Raw genomic sequence first — 16,752 nt, 5'->3', positions numbered from 1 at the left:
TGCCCACAACAGAAGTGAGACTCACCGGCCTATAGTTACTAGGGTTATCCCTACTCCCCTTTTTGAACAAGGGAACCACATTTGCTATCCTCCAGTCTTCTGGCACTACTCCTGTAGACAAAGAGGACATAAAAATCAAGGCCAATGGCTCTGCAATCTCCTCCCTTGCTTCCCAGAGAATCCTAGGCTAAATGCCATCAGGCCCATGGGACTTATCTATTTTCACCTTTTCCAGGATTTCCAACACCTCTTCTCTACATACCTCAAAGCCATCCATTCTACTTATTTGTGACTCAGTATTCACATCGACGACAATGCCCTGTTCCTGAGTAAATACTGAAGAAAAGTATTCATTCAGTGTCTCCCCAATCTCTTCCGCCTCCACACGCAACTTCCCACTACTATCCTTGACTGGACCTATTCCTACCCTAGTCATTCTTTTATTCCTAACATACCTATAGAAAGCCTTAGGGTTTTCCCTAATCCTACCGACTAAGGACCTTTCATGTCCCCTCCTTGCTGCTCTTAGCTCTCTCTTCAGGTCCTTCCTGGCTACCCTATAACTCTCAATCGCCCCAATTGAACCTTCACGTCTCATCTTGAGGTAGGCCGCCCTCTTCCATTTAACAAGGGATTCCAATTCCTTATTAAACCACGGCTCCCTCGCACGACCCTTTCCTCCCTGCCTGACAGGTACATAATTATCCTTGAACAAGCTCCACATATCATTTACACTCTTGCCTTGGAGTCTACTTTTCCAAGCCACACATCCTAAGTCATGCCTCACCGCATCATAATTTCCCTGACCCCAGCTATAACTCTTGCCCTGTAGTACACACTTATCCCTCTCCATCACGAGAGTAAAAATCACCGAATTATGGTCACTATCCCCAAAGTGCTCACCTACCTCTAATTCTAACACCTGGCCTGGTTCGTTACCCAGAACCAAATCCAGTATGGCCTCACCTCTTGTTGGCCTGTCTACATATTGTGTCAGGAAACTCTCCTGCACACATTGAACAAACACTGACCCATCTAACGAACTTGAGCTATAGCTTTCCCAATCAATATCAGGAAAGTTAAAGTCCCCCATAACAACCACCCTATTACTGTCACTCATCTCCTGAATCACCTTCCCTATCCTTTCTTCAATGATTCTAGGACTATTAGGAGGCCTGTAAAAGACTCCTAACAGGGTGACCTCACCTTTCCTATTCCTAACCTCAGCCCAAACTACCTCAGATGGCAAGTCCTCATCCATCGTCCTTTCCACCACTGTAATACTATCCTTGACAAGCAATGCCACACCTCCCCCTCTTTTACCCCCACCTCTGACCCTACTAAAACATTTAAATCCTGGAACCTGCAACAGCCAATCCTGTCCCTGTTCTAGCCATGTCTCCGTAATAGCCACAACATCGAAGTCCCAGGTACCAACCCACGCTGCAAGTTCACCTACCTTATTTCGTATACTTCTTGCATTGAAGTATACACACTTCAAGCCACTTTCCTGTTTACAGGCACCCTCCTTTGAAATTGATGCCATGTTCCTAACCTCCCTACACTCCAGGCCCTGCACCCTGAAGCTACAATCTGGGTTCCCATGCCCCTGCAGAGTTAGTTTAAACCCCCCCCCCAAGAGCACTAGCAAACCTCCCCCCAAGGATACTGGTGCCCCTCAGGTTCAGGTGTAGACCATCCTGTTTATAGAGGTCCCACCGTCCCCAGAAAGAACCCCAGTTATCCAAAAACCGGAATCCCTCCCTCCTGCACCATCCCTGTAGCCACGCATTTAAGTGTTCTCTTTCCCTATTCCTCGAATCTCTATCACGTGGCACGGGTAACAAACCAGAGACAACAACTCTGTTCGTTCTAACTCTGAGCTTCCAACCTAGCTCCCTGAAAGCCTGTCTAACATACTCGGCACTCCTCCTACCTATGTCGTTGGGGCCAATATGGACCACGACTTCGGGCTGCTCCCCCTCCCCCTCCAGGACCCGGAAAACACGATCAGAGACATCACGTACCCTTGCACCTGGGAGGCAACATACCAAACACGAGTCTCTCTCGTTCCCACAAAACCGCCTATCTGTGCACCGAACTATCGAGTCCCCAATTACTACTGCTCTGCTCTTCTTCACCCTTCCCTTCTGAGTAACGGGGACAGGCTCCGTTCCAGAGACCTGAGCCCCGTTACTTACCCCTGGTAAGTCATCCCCCCCACAAGTATCCAAAACGGTATACAGGGGGTCCCTGCACTGGCTGCTTCCTCCCAGTCCCCCTCACTGTCACCCATCTATCTGCCATCTTTGGAGTTACTACTTCCCTATAACTCTGATCTATGACCCCCTCTGCCTCCCGAATGATCCGAAGTTCATCCAACTCCAGCTCCAGTTCCCTAACACGGTCTTGGAGGAGCTGGAGATGGGTGCACTTCCTGCAAGTGTAATCGGCAGGGACGTCGATGGCATCCCTCACCTCATACATGTTGCAGGAGGAACATTGCACTGCCTTCACTGCCATCCCTCTAAAGCTAACTTTTATTTAAAAAAAAAACTGGGTCTAAAGAATACAACAAGCAAAATTCAGCACTTACCTACTTACCACAACAGATGTTATTATTAGGTTAGAGGAGGAGGGCGGGTGGGAGGCACTACCCGTGCTCCCGCTCTTTCTGTGAAGAGAGAGTGAAAGAGAAAAAAAAATACCGCTGCCCGCTACCGGTAAGTACTTTTAAAACCAAATGGTCTTACCTTCGCTGCTGCTCACACTGGAAATGCGAGGGGTTTCGTCCTGAGGGAGGGCCGCACTGTCAGGTGTTTAGGACTGATGGAGGGCCACAATGTCAGGTGTTTAGTTCTGGTGGTGGGCCACACTGTCAGGAGTGTTGTACTGAGGGAGGGCCACGCTTTCAGGAGCTTAGTTTTGAGGGAGGGCCACTCTGTCAGGAGTTTCGTAATGAGGGAGGGCCGCACTGTCAGGAGTTTAGTCCTGAGTGAGGGCCGCACTGTCAGGAGTTTAGTCCTGAGGGAGGGCCACACTGTCAGGTGTTTAGTACTGATGGAGGGCCGCACTGTCAGGTGTTTAGTTCTGTGGGAGGACCGCAATGTCAGGTGTTTAGTTCTGAGGGAGGGCTGCACATTCAGGAGTTTACTAATGAGGGAGGGCCGCACGGTCAGGAGTTTAGTTCTGAGGGAGGGCCACAATGTCAGGACTTTAATACTGAGGGAGGGCTGCACTTTCAGGAGCTTCGTTCTGAGGGAGGGCCGCTCTGTCAGGAGTTTATTACTGAGAGAGGGCCGCACTGTTAGGTGATTTGTACTGACGGAGGGCTGCACTGTCAGGAGTTTAGTAATGCAGGAGGGCCGCACTGTCAATAGTTTAGTTCTGAGGGTGGGCCGCACTGTCAGGAGTTTAGTACTGAGGGAGGGCCGCAATGTCAGGTGTTTTGTACTGAGGGAGTGCGGCACTTTCAGGAGTTTAGTTTTGAGAGAGGGCCGCACTGTCAAGAGTTTCGTCCTCAGGCAGGGCCGCACTGTCAATAGTTTAGTCCTGAGGGTGGGCCGCACTGTCAGGAGTTTAGTCCTGAGGGAGGGCCGCACTGTCAGGAGTTTAGTACTGAGGGAGGGCCGCACTGTCAGAAGTTTAGTTCTGAGGGAGGGCCGCACTGTCAGGAGTTTAGTTCTGAGGGAGGGCCGCACTGTCAGAAGTTTAGTTCTGAGGGAGGGCCGCACTGTCAGAAGTTTAGTTCTGAGGGAGGGCCGCACTGTCAGAAGTTTAGTTCTGAGGGAGGGCCGCACTGTCAGAAGTTTAGTTCTGAGGGAGGGCCGCACTGTCAGAAGTTTTGTACTGAGGGAGGGCTGCACGGTCAGGAGTTTAGTTCTGAGGGACGGCCGCACTGTCAGGAGTTTAATACTGAGGAAGGGCCGCACTGTCAGGTGTTTAGTACTGAGGGAGGGCCGCAATGTCAGGTGTTTTGTTCTGAGGGAGTGCGGCACTTTCAGGAGTTCAGTACTGTGGGAGGACCGCACGTTCAGGAGTTTAGTTTTGAGAAAGGGCCGCACTGTTAAGTGTTTTGTACTGACGGAGGGCTGCACTGTCAGGAATTTAGTAATGAGGGAGGGCCGCATGTTCAGGAGTTTAGTTTTGAGGTAGGGCTGCATTATCAGGAGTTTAGTACTGATGGAATGCTGCACTGTCAGGAGTTTAGTTCTGAGGGTGGGATCAATGTCAGGTGTTTAGTTCTGAGGGATGGCCACACTGTCTTGAGTTTATTTCTGAGGGAGGGTTGCACTCTCAGGAGTTTAGTTCTGAGGGAGGGCCACACTGTCAGGCATTTAGTACTGAGAGAAGGCCGCACTGTCAGGAGTTTATTACTGAGGGAGGGCCATGCTGTCAGGAGTTTAATACTGAGTGAGGGCCGCGCTGTCAGGAGGTTAGTTCTGAGGGAGGGCTGCACTGTCAGGAGCTTCGTTCCGAGGGAGGGCCGCGCTGTCAGGATTTTAGTTCAGAGGGAGGGCCACATTATCAGGAGTTTAGTACAGAGTGAATGCCACACTCTCTGGAGTTTAGTAGTGACGGAATGCTGCACTGTCAGGAGTTTAGTACTGAATGAGGGCCGCACTGCCAGGCGTTTAGTCCTGTGGGAGGGCCGCACTGCCAGAGGTTTTGTTTCAGAGGGAGGACCGCACTGTCAGGAGTTTAGTACTGAGTGAGGGCTGCACTCTCAGGTGTTTATTACTGAGGGAGGGCCGCACTGTCAGGGCTTTAGTTTTGAGGGAGGTCCGCACTGTCAGGGGTTTATTCCTGAGGGATGGCCGTACTTTCAGGTGTTTTGTGCTGACGGAGGGCCGCACTGTCAGAAGTTTAGTTCTGAGGGAGTTCCGCACTGTCAGGAGTTTAGTCCTGAGGGAGGGCCGCACTGTCAGGAGTTTAGTTCTGAGGGAGGGCTGCACTGTCAGGTGTTTAGTACTGAGGGAGGACCGCACTTTCAGGTGTTTAGTGCTGAGGGAGGGTCGCACTGTCAATAGTTTAGTCCTGAGGGAGGGCTGCACTGTCAAGAGTTTAGTACTGAGGGAGGGCCGCACTGTCAGACGTTTAGTTCTGAGGGAGGGCCGCACTGTCAGAAGTTTAGTTCTGAGGGAGGGCCGCACTGTCAGGAGTTTATTACTGTGGGTGGGCCGCTCTGTCAGGAGTTTATTACTGAGGGAGGGCCGCAGTGTCAGATGTTTTGTACTGAGGGAGGGCTGCACTGTCAGGAGTTTAGTGCTGAGGGAAGGCCACACTGAAAGGAGTTTCGTCCTGAGGGAGGGCCGCACTGTCAGGAGTTTAATACTGAGGAAAGGCCGCACTGTCTGGTGTTTAGTACTGAGGGAGGGCCGCAATGTCAGGTGTTATGTACTGAGGGAGGGCCGCACTTTCAGGAGTTTAGTTTTGAGAGAGGGCCGCACTGTTAGGTGTTTTGTACTGACGGCGGGCTGCACGGTCAGGAGTTTAGTAATGAGGGAGGGCCGCATGTTCAGGAGTTTAGTTTTGAGGTAGGGCTGCATTGTCTGGAGTTTAGTACTGATGGAATGCTGCACTGTCAGGTGTTTAGTTCGGAGGGTGGGATCAATGTCAGGTGTTTTGTACTGAGGGAGGGCCGCACTTTCAGGAGTTTAGTTTTGAGAGAGGGCTGCACTGTCAGGAGTTTAGTAATGAAGGAGGGCCGCACTGTCAGGAGTTTAGTTCTGAGGAATGCCCACACTGTCTTGAGTTTAGTTCTGAGGGAGGGTTGCACTCTCAGGAGTTTATTACTGAGGGAGGGCCACAATGTCAGGACTTCAATACTGAGGGAGGGCCGCGCTGTCAGGAGCTTAGTTCTGAGGGAGGGCTGCACTGTCAGGAGCTTCGTTCTCAGGGAGGGCCGCTCTGTCAGGAGTTTATTACTGAGAGAGGGCCGCACTGTCAGGTGTTTTCTACTGCCGGAGGGCTGCACTGTCAGGAGTTTAGTAATGAAGGAGGGCCGCAATGTCAGGAGTTTAGTTCTGAGGGAGGGCCGCACAGTCAGGAGTTTAGTACTGAGGGAGGGACCGCACTGTCAGGAGTTTAGTTCTGAGGGTGGGCCGCACTGTCAGGAGTTTAGTCCTGAGGGAGGGCCGCACTGTCAGGAGTTTAGTCCTGAGGGAGGGCCGCACTGTCAGGAGTTTAGTACGGAGGGAGGGCCGCACTGTCAGGAGTTTAGTACGGAGGGAGGGCCGCACTGTCAGGAGTTTAGTACGGAGGGAGGGCCGCACTGTCAGGAGTTTAGTACGGAGGGAGGGCCGCACTGTCAGGAGTTTAGTACGGAGGGAGGGCCGCACTGTCAGGAGTTTAGTACGGAGGGAGGGCCGCACTGTCAGGAGTTTAGTACGGAGGGAGGGCCGCACTGTCAGGAGTTTAGTACGGAGGGAGGGCCGCACTGTCAGGAGTTTAGTACGGAGGGAGGGCCGCACTGTCAGGAGTTTAGTACGGAGGGAGGGCCGCACTGTCAGGAGTTTAGTACGGAGGGAGGGCCGCACTGTCAGGAGTTTAGTACGGAGGGAGGGCCGCACTGTCAGGAGTTTAGTACGGAGGGAGGGCCGCACTGTCAGGAGTTTAGTACGGAGGGAGGGCCGCACTGTCAGGAGTTTAGTACGGAGGGAGGGCCGCACTGTCAGGAGTTTAGTACGGAGGGAGGGCCGCACTGTCAGGAGTTTAGTACGGAGGGAGGGCCGCACTGTCAGGAGTTTGGTACGGAGGGAGGGCCGCATTGTCAGGAGTTTAGTACTGATGGAATGCTGCACTGTCGGGAGTTTAGTTCGGAGGGTGGGATCAATGTCAGGTGTTTAGTTCTGAAGGATGCCCACACTGCCTTGAGTTTAGTTCTGAGGGAGGGCCGCATTGTCTGGAATGTTTATTACTGAGGGAAGGCCACACTGTCAGGGATTTAGTACTGAGGGAAGGCCACAATGTCAGGAGTTTATTACTGAGGGAGGACCGTGCTGTCAGGAGTTTAATACTGAGGGAGGGCCGCGCTGTCAGGAGCTTAGTTTTGAGGGATGGCCACATTGTCAGGAGTTTAGTACAGAGTGAATGCCGCACTCTCTGGAGGTCAGTACTGACAGAGTGGTACACTGTCAGGAGTTTAGTACTGAAGGAGGGCCGCGCTGTCAGGAGCTTAGGTCTGAGAGAGGGACACACTGTCAGGAGTTTAGTAGTGATGGAATGCTGCACTGTCAGGAGTTTAGTACTGAGGGAAGGCCGCACTGCCAGGTGTTTAGTTCTGAAGGATGCCCACACTGTCTTGAGTTTAGTTCTGAGGGTGGGCCGCACTGTCAGGAGTTTAGTACGGAGGGAGGGCCACACAGTCAGGAGTTTAGTTCTGAGGGAGGGCCGCACTGTCAAGAGTTTAGTACTCAGGGAGGGCCGCACTGTCAAGAGTTTAGTACTAAGGGAGGGCCGCACTGTCAGGAGTGCAGTACTGAGGGAGGGCCGCACTGTCAGAAGTTTAGTTCTGAGGGAGGGCCGCACAGTCAGAAGTTTAGTTCTGAGGGAGGGCCGCACAGTCAGAAGTTTAGTTCTGAGGGAGGGCCGCACAGTCAGAAGTTTAGTTCTGAGGGAGGGCCGCACAGTCAGAAGTTTAGTTCTGAGGGAGGGCCGCACAGTCAGAAGTTTAGTTCTGAGGGAGGGCCGCACAGTCAGAAGTTTAGTTCTGAGGGAGGGCCGCACAGTCAGAAGTTTAGTTCTGAGGGAGGGCCGCACAGTCAGAAGTTTAGTTCTGAGGGAGGGCCGCACAGTCAGAAGTTTAGTTCTGAGGGAGGGCCGCACAGTCAGAAGTTTAGTTCTGAGGGAGGGCCGCACAGTCAGGAGTTTAGTCCTGAGGGAGGGCCGCACTGTCAAGAGTTTAGTACTAAGGGAGGGCCGCACTGTCAGGAGTGCAGTACTGAGGGAGGGCCGCACTGTCAGAAGTTTAGTTCTGAGGGAGGGCCGCACTGTCAGAAGTTTAGTTCTGAGGGAGGGCCGCACTGTCAGAAGTTGAGTACTAAGGGAGGGCCGCACTGTCAAGAGTTTAGTTCTGAGGGAGGGCCGCACTGTCAGATGTTTAGTTCTGAGGGAGGGCCGCACTGTCAGAAGTTTAGTTCTGAGGGAGGGCCGCACAGTCAGGAGTTTAGTCCTGAGGGAGGGCCGCACTGTCAAGAGTTTAGTACTAAGGGAGGGCCGCACTGTCAGGAGTGCAGTACTGAGGGAGGGCCGCACTGTCAGAAGTTTAGTTCTGAGGGAGGGCCGCACTGTCAGAAGTTTAGTTCTGAGGGAGGGCCGCACTGTCAGAAGTTGAGTACTAAGGGAGGGCCGCACTGTCAAGAGTTTAGTTCTGAGGGAGGGCCGCACTGTTAGATGTTTAGTTCTGAGGGAGGGCCGCACTGACAGGAAATTAGTTCTGAGGGAGGGCTGCACTCGCAGGAGTTTAGTACTGATGGAGGGCCGCACAGTCAGGAGTTTAGTACTGATGGAGGGCCGCACAGTCAGGAGCTTCGTACTGAGGGAGGGCCGCACAGTCAGGAGCTTCGTACTGAGGGAGGGCCGCACTGTCAGGGCTTTAGTCCTGAGGGAGGGCCGCAGTGTCAGGAGTTTAGTCCTGAGGGAGGGCCGCAGTGTCAGGAGTTTAGTCCTGAGGGAGGGCCGCAGTGTCAGGAGTTTAGTCCTGAGGGAGGGCCGCAGTGTCAGGAGTTTAGTCCTGAGGGAGGGCCGCACTGTCAGGAGTTTAGTCCTGAGGGAGGGCCGCACTGTCAGGAGTTTAGTCCTGAGGGAGGGCCGCACTGTCAGGAGTTTAGTCCTGAGGGAGGGCCGCACTGTCAGGAGTTTAGTCCTGAGGGAGGGCCGCACTGTCAGGAGTTTAGTCCTGAGGGAGGGCCGCACTGTCAGGAGTTTAGTCCTGAGGGAGGGCCGCACTGTCAGGAGTTTAGTCCTGAGGGAGGGCCGCACTGTCAGGAGTTTAGTCCTGAGGGAGGGCCGCACTGTCAGGAGTTTAGTCCTGAGGGAGGGCCGCACTGTCAGGAGTTTAGTCCTGAGGGAGGGCCGCACTGTCAGGAGTTTAGTCCTGAGGGAGGGCCGCACTGTCAGGAGTTTAGTCCTGAGGGAGGGCCGCACTGTCAGGAGTTTAGTCCTGAGGGAGGGCCGCACTGTCAGGAGTTTAGTCCTGAGGGAGGGCCGCACTGTCAGGAGTTTAGTCCTGAGGGAGGGCCGCACTGTCAGGAGTTTAGTCCTGAGGGAGGGCCGCACTGTCAGGAGTTTAGTCCTGAGGGAGGGCCGCACTGTCAGGAGTTTAGTCCTGAGGGAGGGCCGCACTGTCAGGAGTTTAGTCCTGAGGGAGGGCCGCACTGTCAGGAGTTTAGTACTGAGAGGGGGCCGCACTGTCAGGTGTTTTGTACTGAGGAAGGGCCGCACTGTCAGGAGTTTAGTCCTGAGGGAGGGCCGCACTGTCAGGAGTTTAGTCCTGAGGGAGGGCCGCACTGTCAGGAGTTTAGTCCTGAGGGAGGGCCGCACTGTCAGGAGTTTAGTACGGAGGGAGGTCCGCAGTGTCAGGAGTTTAGTACTGAGAGGGGGCCACACTGTCAGGTGTTTTGTACTGAGGAAGGGCTGCACTGTCAGGAGTTTAGTTCTGAAGGAGGGCCACACAGTCAGGAGTTCAGTACTGAGGGAGGGCCGCAATGTCAGGTGTTTCATACTGAGGGAGGACCGCACTGTCAAGAGTTTAGTACTAAGGGAGGGCCGCACTGTCAGGCGTTTAGTACTGAGGGAGGGCTGCACTGTCTGGAGTTTAGTACTGAGCGAGGGCCACACTGTCAGGAGTTTAGTACTGAGGGAGGGCCGCACTGTCAGGAGTTTAGTTCTGAGGGAGGGCCGCAATGTCAGGTGTTTAGTTCTGAGGGAGGGCCGCAATGTCAGGTGTTTAGTTCTGAGGGTGGGCCACACTGTCTGGAGTGTTGTACTGAGGGAGGGCCACGCTTTCAGGAGCTTAGTTTTGAGGGAGGGCCGCAATGTCAGGAGATTATTACTGAGGGAGGGCCGCAGTGTCAGGAGTTTAGTACTGAGGGAGGGCCACACTATCAGGAGTTTAGTACTGACGGAATGCTGCACTGTCAGGAGTTTAGTACTGAGGGAGGGCTGCGCTGTCAGGAGTTTAGTACTGAGGGAGGGCCGCGCTGTCAGGAGCTTAGTTCTCAGGGATGGCTGCACTGTCCAACTAGCACCTCTAGCCCCCGTTACTCCACTCTTATTGGTCCTGCGCTGACATCAATAATCCGAGGCCCATTGTGGGCTGCAGCATGCTCAGTGCTTCCTGCATTTGCTGTTGTTCCTCAGCTATGAGAGAGATGGCTCATCCCTGTTTCTCGTGATGTCAGACAATAACAACAACTACCTGCATTGTATGGAGCCTTTCACATTGACAAATCTCCTAAAATGCTTCACGAATGTTGGAAACGTTGATTAAAGAGAACGATTTTTAGATACATCTTTAAGGCGGACAGAGGGGGTTCGGGAGGATATTCCAAAGGTTTGTGTCCTCGGCAGCTCCAATCGTGGAGTGATATAGGTGGGCAACAGCTTACAATGGAGACAGTTAGTGGCTAACCATAGGTTAACAACCTCATGTCGTAGCGCCCTACCCCACACACCAGTCCTTGTTCTCACACTACCTATGGTTAGCCACTAACAGTCTCCATTAACAGTTAGTCACCCTCCCCCAGCCAGATCGTTATCCTTTATCCAACTGTTCTTCTCACTCTATCCCCACCTATCCTTTACTCCTTTTATCTTCCCCCCGACATTAACTTTTGCACATAAACTGACTTTTTTTCTCAGTAACATCTGTCCTGAGGAAGGGACACTGGGTCTGAAACTTTAACTCTGATTTTTCATCACAGATACTGCCAGACCTGCTGAGCTTTTCCAGAACCTCCCTGGTTGTTGTTTCTGATTTTCATCTTCCGCAGTTCTTTTGGTTTTAATTTACCGGGAGTTTGTAATTCAGGTCCATCAGCCTCTGTCCCAGTCTCTGCTGTATCTCCCAACCCCAAACAGTGACACTGAACCTGCACAGCTCATGGACAGGTGTTGTCTGCCACACCCCCCATTGGCTGCAGGACCACACAGCCTCTCCTCCTATTGGTATGGAGCTGCCGTTAATTAAGCCGGCGCCGATTGAGAGGTGAGTGGTTGGCTCCTCCCTCTGCCCTGAGATGAGCTTCATCATTCACAGTGAATGGGACAGTATCACAGAGCACAGGGGCTGGGGGCTATTCAGCCCATTGGGGCTGTACTCTCTCCCTCTGGAGATGCTGCAAGTCTGTCCCAAGTCCCCTCCCATGTGCCCACAGCCCCCTAAATCTTTCATTAAAAAGTAAAATTCCAAGTCTGTTTCAGAATACCTGCTGAATCTGTGGCATTCAGACTGTTCCAGATGCTCAGAACTTACTGAATAAAATAATGTTCATATTTTCACCTTGTATTATTTGCCAATTACTTGAAAGTAGATACTAAAAATTGTGACAGTGTTAACAATTCCTCTCTCTCTCTCTCTGCAAATTCAAGACCTTGGAACCAAATCTGCACCAGGTCGAAATCACTGCTTCACCTTCTCAGCTCTCCACAAAAGAGAGGAATGCATCTTAATTTATTAAGATCAAAGAAACAGACCTTCGGTCCAATTCGTCCGTGCCAACGAGGAATCCTAAACTAATGGATTCCCATATACCAGTTATTGGCCTGTATCCATCAAAACCCTTCCTATTCATGTACCCAATTGGAAGCCTTTTAAGTATTGTGATTTTTCAGCCACCACTACTTCATCTGGTAGCCCCTCCCATACACACACCACACTCAGCTTGAAAACGTTGCCATTTAGATCCCTTTTAAATGTTTGCCCTCTCAACTTAAACCCAGGGGCTCTAGTTTTGGACCCACCTGACCTGAGGAAATAGGACCCCGGCTGCTCACCTTATTCACACCCCGCGTGATTTTATAAATCTCCATGAAATCACCTCCTAGTCTTTGACTTACCAGAGAAAATAGCCCCAGCCTATTCAGCCTCTCCCTGTAGCCCAAATCCTCCAATCCTGGCAACGTTTTTGTAAATCTTGTCCAAATCTTTTCAAGTTTCACAACATCCTTCCCAGAACAGGGAAATTCAAACTGAAAACAGAATTCCAGAAGTGGCTTAATCAATGTCCTGTCCAGCCACAATATGGCACCCCGGCTTCTGTATTCAATGCATTGACCAATAACGGAGAGCATTAATGAAGTCCCATTTGCCAGCGGTTCACCCTTATCCCTCTAAATCCTTCCTCTTCATGTACCCAATCAGATGCCTTTTAAATGCTGCAATTGTACTCGCCTCCACCCCTTCCTCTGGCAGTTCATTCCATACTTGCAATGCCCTCAACATGAACAAGATGCCCCTTAGATCCCTTTTAAATCTTTTCCCTCTCACCTTAAGCCTGTACCCACCGAACTTGGGAAAAAGTCCCTGACTGCTCACCTTATGATTTTATAAGATCACCTCTCAGTCTTCAACCCTCCAGGGAAAATAGTCCCAGCCTATTCAGCCTTTCCCAATAGCTCAAACCATCCAATCCTGGCAAAGTCCTTGCAAACGTTTTCTGAACCCTTTCAAGTTTCTCAACATTATTCCAAGAACAGGGAGATTGGAACTAAAAATAGAATTCCAGAAGAGCTGTAATCAGCACCCTGTACAGCCACAATATGACGTTACAACAGCTGCATTCAATGCATTGACCAATAACGGGGTGCGTACCAAATGCTGCATTCACTACCCTGCCTACCTGTGACTCTACTTTCAAGGAACTATGAACCTGCATTCCAAGGTCCCTTTGTTCAGCAATGTTCCCCAGGACTTTACCATTAAGTATATAAGTCCTGCCCTGATTTGCCTTTCCAAAATACAACAGCTCACATTTATCTAAATTGAACTCCATCTGCCATTCCTTGCCCCATCTGATCAAGATCCTGTTGTATTCGGAACTAACCTTCTTCACTGTCCACTACACCTCCAATTTTGTGTCTTCTGTAAACCTACTGACCATACCTTATATATTCACATCCAAGTCATTTATTTAAGGGCCCAATATCCATTCTTGCAGCACACTGCTGCTCACAGGCCTCCAGCCCGCAAAGCAACCCTCCATCATCATCCTCCGTCTCCTACCTTCAAGGTAGTTTTGTAATGGCTTGCTCTCCCTGCATTCCATGTTATCTAACCCTGCTAACCAGTCTGCTTTGTGGAACCTTGTTGAATGTCCATATAAACAACGTTCACTGCCTGGCTTAATCAATTTTCTTTGTCACTTCAAAGCACTCACTCAAGTTAGTGAAACACAATTGTGCATGTACAAAGCCACATTGACTCTCCCTGATCATTCCTTACCTTTCCAAATAGATGGATATCCTGTCCCTCAGAATCCCTTCCAACAACTTGCCTGCCACTGACTTCAGGCTCACTGTTCTCTTGTTCCATGGCCTCTCCTTACCACTTTTTAAAAATAAGGGCACCTCACCTGTCGCTATCAATGATACAAATACCTCAGGAGAGGCCCAACAATCAGTTCCCTAGATTTCCAGAAAGTTCCAGGATACACCTGATCATTTTCCAGGGCTTTATCCACCTTGATGCGATTTAAGACATCCAGTACCACCTCCTCTGTAACATGGACACTTTTCAAGTTATCACTATTTATTTCTCCAATCTCTCGAGCTTCCATATACTTCTCCAGTAAAAATGACGTGAAATATTTGCATATCTTTCACACCCCCTGTGGTTCCATCGACAGCCTTGTTGACCTTTAAGGGATCCTATTCTCTGGTCCAGTTAATCTTTTATCTGTGATATATTTGTTTAATCTCTTTGGATTCTATTCCAGGACATCCCAGAAAGGACTACTTCATGGACCATAATTTTCCTCTGACTTGATCAACAATGCCCTCCAACACTTCCTGCACCTCTGCCTTTACCCCACCCCTCCAGCCACAATAAAGAATATAACCCTGCGGTCTTCACCTTCCACCCCACTAATCTCCAGATACAGCGCATTAACCTCTTATTTCTGCTACCTAAAGTCAGACCCCACCACCAGAGACATATTACCCTCCCCACCTCTATCTGCGTAAAGCAGAGACCATTCCCGCTGCGCCTTCCTTGTTCGGTCCATACCCTCCCACCAACACATGCTCCACACCCTTGACCCTCCCTTGCCGCCATGGGAGATGTAAAACATGCGGCCACAGCTCCCTCTGACCTCTGTCCAAGACCCTAAAAGGATCTTTTCACATCAGGCAGAGATTTGCCTGCACATCCCAAAACCTCATATACTGTTACCCAGAACGTTATCTGGGTCTCTGGATTAACTGTCTAGCGATAATTTCACTCTGTCATCGCTGCCTCTTAGGAAATGAGGCAGGGTGAGTGACCGAGGTATCAGTGGGGCAGCGCATCAGCACCAAAGATCCCACAGTATTGTGGTTCAGTGGTTAGCGCTGCTTCCTCAGCACCAGGAACCTGGGTTTAACATTAGATTAGATCTTTAACATTAGATTACTTACAGTGTGGAAACAGGCCCTTCGGCCCAACAAGTCCACACCGCCCCGCCGAAGCGCAACCCACCCATACATTTACCCCTTACCTAACACTACGGGCAATTTAGCATGGCCAATTCGCCTGGCCTGCACACATTTGGACTGTGGGAGGAAACCGGAGCACCCGGAGGAAACCCACGCAGACACGGGGAGAATGTGCAAACTCCACACAGTCAGTCGCCTGAGGTGGGAATTGAACCCGGGTCTCTGGCGCTGTGAGGCAGCAGTGCTAACCACTGTGCCACCGTGCTGCCCACACGGGATATGTATAGTGTTCCGAGGATTAGGGTTAGAATCCCAACATGGCTGATGGCAGCATCGGAATTCAATACAATCTAAAATGAAAAGGCGAATGATGACCATGAAACTATTGTTGATTGTTAGAAAACCCATCTGGTTCACTAATGTCCTTTGGGAAGGAAACTGTCATCCTCACCTGGTCTGGCCTACATGCGACTCCAGACCCACAGCAATGTGGTTAACTCTCAACTGCCCTCAGGAAAAGTACTTTAAAAACTGTTAACAAATACTCCGCAGGTATCACTTAAAAACTGGCTGTTCCCATTGGGTCTGTGAATTTTTGAACGGCCTGAACTAAAATGGAGTTTCAGTTTCAACTTCTCCCTGTCTCACCTCACTCTGTTTACACCCAATTCCAAAACACTCTCATTGAGCCAACCAGCCCTCACAGTGCTGCCCTGTCATTTTCATTGTCTGCTCATACCTACACTGCCCTCAGCCTCCTGTACTGTTCCAAAGCATCTCAATGGGAGCTCAGGGACAGCACCTCATCTTTCAATTCAGCCCTTTGTAACCCCAGAGTCAACATGGACCTCAGCAGTTTCTGAATGAACAGATAGTTGTCAGAAGCTGGAACATTCCACCTGAAAAGGTACGGAATTTGAGTCCAAAAGGACTTTTAATGGGAAGTTTGCAGGTAATTGAAAATATGAAGTTTACAGGTTAACATCATGAAGTGGGTGATTGGGTCTAAATCTGAGAGTTCTTACAAAAAGACGAGGTGTAATCTGGATAAACCTGTGCTCCCTCTCAGGCCAATATCTCCTTCCTCTGCTGCAGGGCCCAGAACAGAGCACATACCCAAAGGGTGATCCAACCATAAATTTGTACATCTTACTGCTTAACAAAAATATTGGAGATATTTTCCCACAAACAGATCAGACAAACCTTTCTCCTTCCACAGTTAAATGCCAATGATATTCCGATGACTCCATTGACTGTAAAAACTTGCTTTTGAGATCCCAGCCTCAATTATTCTGATTTAATATCCTATGAAATTAATTCACAAAACAAAACTGACAGTCAGTACAGGAAGAATATAAAGACATACTTTTCTCTTGGTATGTGCTTGATGTGTAAATGCCTCTCTTCAAATCGCAGCCCCCATCCTAGGAAGGGGACATGCACATGCGCCTCACCTGTACCTTGCCCCCAATAAAGATGGCGGCCATATCCCAGAACCTTTCACCGCCTGAGGGCCGCAGCCATTTTCCCATCTGCTGCAAACGCGGGATTAAAAGTTTCTAATTCAGATTTACGAAACGCACAGAGTGTAATTAAAACTTCCCAGTCTAAAGTGACTCATTATCTCCCTGTCTCTGAGGCCACTCTCCCCTTCCCTGTTTGCGTCTCCCACAATCAACAACTGCCGAGTCACGTAGCACTGCACAGACAGAGTTACTGGTGACGTGTCATCCCACTGGCCACGCCCCTTATTCACTCCCATTGTTTAGTTCGTCCACCAGTCCCACCACCTTTTCCTATTGGTCCGAAGCTGCCATCAATCAGCTGGACCTCATTGCGAGGTCAGTGGGGGGGGATCCTCCCCCGCCTTAATTTAAACCCAGAAGGTGTATGGATGGTGTCAATCAGGAACAACAAGCAGAAGGTGCTGGGAAATCTCAGCAGGTCTGGCAGCATCTGGGAACAGAAATCTGTCCAGTGGCCCTTCCTCAGATCCGATGGGAGCTGGAAAAATTAGAATCTTGACAGCATGGAAACAGGTTATTCGGCCCAAAACATCCACAGCGTCCCTCCGAAGGGTATCCCACCCAGACCCATTCCCCTACCCTGCTACTGTAT

The 16,752-nt window shown here is 50.7% G+C and overlaps 1 long non-coding RNA gene across 1 annotated transcript in view; it reads right to left on the bottom strand.

The window, feature by feature from the left end:
* LOC148146266 (uncharacterized) overlaps positions 1-16,328 on the bottom strand; it is a 125,400-nt gene extending 109,072 nt beyond the window's left edge. Inside the window, exons 1-2 of the long non-coding RNA XR_015760801.1 lie at positions 16,089-16,328; positions 15,838-15,939 (exon numbers count right to left, since the gene is read on the bottom strand). This is a non-coding gene — a long non-coding RNA (uncharacterized LOC148146266). The remainder of the gene's footprint in view (positions 1-15,837; positions 15,940-16,088) is intronic.
* Positions 16,329-16,752: the final 424 nt, after the last annotated feature.

This window comes from Chiloscyllium plagiosum, unplaced genomic scaffold (genome assembly GCF_037043375.1).
Source record: "Chiloscyllium plagiosum isolate Xiang-an unplaced genomic scaffold, Cpla_swu_hap1 HiC_scaffold_21, whole genome shotgun sequence".
In the NCBI taxonomy this organism is placed as follows: domain Eukaryota; kingdom Metazoa; phylum Chordata; class Chondrichthyes; order Orectolobiformes; family Hemiscylliidae; genus Chiloscyllium; species Chiloscyllium plagiosum.
The sequence above is the reverse complement of the archived record's forward strand: the minus strand, read 5'-3'. Positions and strand labels throughout refer to the sequence as shown.